Genomic DNA, 5,169 nt, shown 5'->3' on the forward strand with positions numbered 1-5,169 from the left:
TGAATGATAGTGGTATTCACTGGACTTCCTTGTATGCGTATAGTTATTATCCTGTCACCGACAATATTGTGCTTCAAGACAGATCTAGCAATGACTTTAGGATTGAATAAAAACAGTGTCCACTAGGGGTGGTTGCTCTCTTTTCCTCCTATTGAGCTGACGGATTGCTATAAAGTTTGAGTTAACACCTGTCTTTTCAGGAGTCCTTTACCCATTTCCCCTCTTCTTTCCTTTTTGCTTTTACTCTTTGGCATGGCCTACCTTTCACTAGCTGTGTCTCTATCTTATTACCTTAATAAACCTTTTTTACTTGTTTTGCTAAATGGCCACTGTATTTGTCAGTTCACTTAACTACAGTCACCTCAACTCACCTGCTGTGGGAAATAATAGCAAGTGGTTAAAGAGATAAGGGATCACTGGATTTGACACATTTCAAGTTTGACTGTCACTTCTGGTAGATGAGGTGCTACTGGCATTTAATAGCCTAAGATGGGGGGATGCTGTTATATGTAAGACGATCCTTAAAACACAGAATTACCTGGCACCAAATTTCAATAGTCTCAAACTTAAGAGACCTTGGTGTAGCTAGTGAAGAGAAGAAGACTAAGAACTGGGCCTGAGACACTGTAGCATTTAGGACGCCTGGTAGAAGACCACACCAAGACTGAGAAGGCACAATCAGTAAGTAAAAGTAAATAAAAAGTGTTTGTTTCTAGGAAGGCAAGTGAAGAAATTTTACCAGAAAGAAAGTATGCTAAACCCTGCACATTGCTCAAATAAGATGGGACTGAGAATGAATCATTGTGTCTAACAACATACAAGTCATTGGTGATCTTGACAAACACAGTTATAATACAGCAATGGAGTATATTTAAGACAGAGACACATTGAAGATAACCAGTACTGAAAACTCTTGGGAGAGGTTTTGCTGCAGAGGGATGCAAAAACTGAACAAAGGTTGGCAAGAGCTGAGTATCAGAGAATTGCTTAGCATCCCCCCAACCCCAGCCAGTCAAATTCAGCATTTGGGGTTGGGAGGGGGGGATTTATATAGCAACTTTAGTTGCAGTAATGTTAGTTTCCGATAATCCACTATCATCGGACCAGCCTGCTTATGCATTCTGAATATTTTTTTTAAAATTCATTCATTGTTGCACATTTTCTTCCCTTCCTTTCCATACTCCCTCCCCCAGCCCACTTTGCAATGCACTTCTTGTTCGAGATTGCTATTATACCTAGCTATCAGAGAGATGCAAATCAAAATAACTATGAGATATCATCCATCTCACTACAGAAACAATAGCATTTCAATAGAGCAACAAACATACTGGTGAGGTTGGGGAGGGATTGGAACTCTTATTCACTGCTAGAGGGAATGTAAAATGGTACAACCACTATGGAAGGCGGTCTGGCACTTTCTCAAAAAGTTGGAAATAGAAATATCATTTGGCCCAGCAATTCCACTACTGGGAATATACCCTAAAGAAACCAGAACTGCCACTCAAGAAGATATATGCACACCCATGTTTATTGCAGCTTTCTTCACAATAGCAGCAAATTGCATGGGAATTGATTGCTCATCTTTCTCCTGGGGAGCACTTGGCAGATTCCATCCATGTGCCTTTGCATTGACAGCACAATTCCTTACCACTAGGTCATCAGAGGTCCCCATTTCACTTAGGGAGTTGTATAAATCCATATGCAGTTTGGGTACAAGTAACAAAAAATAATGACTTTGCTGTTCCTGGGCTATTAATATGAGGAGGTGAGCACTATTTAGAGGTAAATGGAGTAGAATATCATACATTTCCACAGTCTCTTGGTAAAATAACTATCACCTAATTAATTCATTGCTGTCAAGTTGAGATCAACTTGTAGCTGACCTTCCAGTGGATTTTTGAAGGATATAAATAATAAAGCACTGCAGCCTTCAATATGAATTGAAGCTCAACATCAAGAAAACAAAGATTCTCACCACTGGGCCCACTGGCAGCATCATGATAAATGTGAAGAGATTGAGATTGTTAATAGCTTTAGTTTGCTTGGCTCTACAATCAACACTCTTGGTATCAGCAGCCAGGAAATCAAAAGACGAATTGTATTGGGAAAGTTTGCTGTCAGAGACCTCTCCAAAGTACTGAAGAGGAACAATTTCAGTCTGGAGACTAAGGTGCTCCTGATCTAGGCCATAGTCTTTGCAATTACTTGGTATGCATCAGAAAGCTGGACAATGACTAAGGATGATAAAACGAGAATTGATGCCTTTGAGCTGTGGTGTTGGAGAAGAGTATTGAATTAGTTCATTAAGCATGGACTGCTAAGAGAACAAACAGGTTTGTCCTAGAGAGGGTGAGACCAGGGTGCTCCTTGGAGGCAAGGATTCTGAAGCTTTGTCTGACATACTCTGGGCATGTTGCAAGCAGGGACTAATCCTTGGAGAGCAACACCATGCTTGAGAGGATGGATGGACAGCACAGGAGAGGAAGACCCTTGATGAGATGGATTGATTCAGTGACTAGGGTAATGGGGTTGGTGTGCCAGACACCATGAGATTGTCACAGGATAGATCAGGCTGCTATGAGTCACAGGTGACTCAATGGCACATAACAACAATTACAACATAAATCACATGGCAGGAGATTGCTCATTTTTCTCCAGCTGAGTGGCTGCTGGGTTTAAACTGCCAGAGAGGCACAGCCTTTAGGTGAGCAGTGTGACTCCTAGGGTTGTACTGTCACAACCTCTCTTCATTAGGTAGTTCTAGGAGATCCAACAGTGTTGCGGCATGTTGGGGAGGAAGGGAGTGCCTCTGGCCATGACGGGTCGCCTGAGCTCCAGGCAGGTGCAAGCGTCCCAATGGCCTTTAATACGGGGTAGAGAAAGCTCCCCTGTGTTTGGCTGTAACAGCTGGAGGAAACTCGTCACCTGGGAAGATGGCTGCTGCCGTTTGTTGAGCTGGGAGTGGTCCACAGGAGGCTGAGGTTCTCCTAACCAATCTGCATGTCCCACGACTGTAAGCCCACCCTATCCTGCCTTCCTGTGTATATAAGTGCACTGCTTATCCCAATAAAATTGAGCTGGCTTGACTCTCTGATCCTCTCCCAGAGTGGAGTATCTCCATCGTGTCTAAAGTTGCTGGTGAACTGACAGCAACACAACAGGCTTTATATTATATGCAATTTTGGCTTGACTCTTGTTTTAGTTTGTTAATTCATCAGTTTCTTCAAATAATAACTGTTTGAATAATTTACTGGCTTACTTTAACTTACTATATAGTAAGCTTATTTTTTCTGGTTCAGTCTACAGAGCTGTTGACAGTATAGGACAGGCCACAGATCCTTCTAGTGCCCATTATATTCTTGAAATTAACTACTCATAGCTTTAATTATTTTCTGCTTGTTCATTTGGCTATTAAAATAATTATTGATCACTTATTTGCTAGACATTCCTGGTGCTCAGTATATAGAATGAAAACCACATTCTTTGTCCCAAAGAAGTCCAAGTCTAGTGTCAAGGTAGACAAGTAAAGTGCTTGTTACCTGGAGTGTGATACACTGGAAGGTAGTTAGGTTAGGGTGTACCTAAAGTGTCATGAGAGTGCAGAAGAGTGTCAGAGAAGAATCACAGAATGAAGTGATGCCTGAACCAAGTCATAAGAGACCCAGGAATTAACAGGAAAATCAGTGAGGGATCCAGGGCCAGCTTGGTGGATATAGAATTTTCCACAATCTTATTAGGTCTAACTTACACTTCTCACCCTATCCCCTAAATAAACATAAACTCAAAACAAAACAAAACGAAACAAAAAACCCACCAAACCACAACAACTTAGTAGGCAAACATTCTCATTTTTTATTTTGAGGCAAGTCAAGCCATTGCCATGAAGTTGCAATTGACTTAAAGCTGACCCTCCAGCAGGTTTTCAGAGGCTGTGGAAGGAGAAAGTTTGCCATCTTAAACCTGCAGAGCTGTTGGTGGATTTGAACCACTTGTCTCTGGGTTAGCAGCTCAATGCCTTACCCACTAGGCCACAGGGCTCAGGCAAACATTAGTTGAAATGTCCTCAATACCTATTAGGAGTCCTGGTGGCACCATGGCTAAAGCACAAGACTGCTAACAAAAAGCTCAGTAGTTCAAACTCACCAGTCTCTGCAGGAGAAAGACGTGGCAGTCTGTCCTTGTAAAAATCTGTGCTTTGATAACCTTATGGTGCAGTTTTGCTCTGTCGTTTAAGGTCACAGTGCTTCACAATCAACTCAAGGCTTTATTGAATCTCCATTAACCCCACTCAAAGTGACACCAAATAAGTGTCCAACCCAAACTCTCCAATTCCAACTAGATGCTTAACAACCTTCACTTCAATAGAGGCTTCCTGGAGATGCTACTGCCCTTCATCAATTATCCCATTGCATCTCTCAAACTCATCCTTATTCCTGATACCTACGAAGCAGTAACATCCTCATCAGTATCATTGTTGGTCCCATCACAAAGAAAAGACGAGCAATGAATGGGTGAGATCGGAGGATGACTACACAAGGCTAAGGGTGGAGTAGGGCTCTAGGACGAGTCAGGTGGCAATGGCTGCTGCACATGTCACTGGGTTTCATGTGGCATGCCTCCTGTCAACCATAATTCAGGAAATTACCCTCTGGTGGAAGTGCAAGGAAGGAAATAGGAATGATCTTATTCACTGGTGAAGGAGTCAAGTGAGAAATAACAATGGGGGATCTGCCTGCACAGTACATTGAAGAAAGGACATATTTAAGAGAGACTTTGTTGTTTTTGAAAACAGAACTCTTCTTATTATAAAATAAATAGAAATCAGTGCACAATATTTTGGAAAATGTAGATGGATTGACTCAGTGATTGGGGTAATGGGAGTAGGGGCGTCAGAGACTATAAGATTGGCTCAGGATAAAGCAGAGCTCAGAGCTAATGTACATAGGATAGCTATGAGCTACAGGCCAACTTGATGACACATGACAAAACAATAGGACATTAGAAAGTAAAAATCACCACCAGAAATTTAGCATCAAATGATAAGACCTATTCACATTGTAATATTTTATAAGAGTTTATTTTCTGTTTATGTACAGATTAATTACTTATATGCTATTGATTTTATATTATCAAGGTTCAATATTATATACAGGTCCTACACCCCCAGTA

The sequence above is a fragment of the Elephantulus edwardii genome, unplaced genomic scaffold (assembly GCF_000299155.1).
Source record: "Elephantulus edwardii isolate Elephantulus edwardi_28Jun2011 unplaced genomic scaffold, EleEdw1.0 scaffold00047, whole genome shotgun sequence".
NCBI lineage: Eukaryota > Metazoa > Chordata > Mammalia > Macroscelidea > Macroscelididae > Elephantulus > Elephantulus edwardii.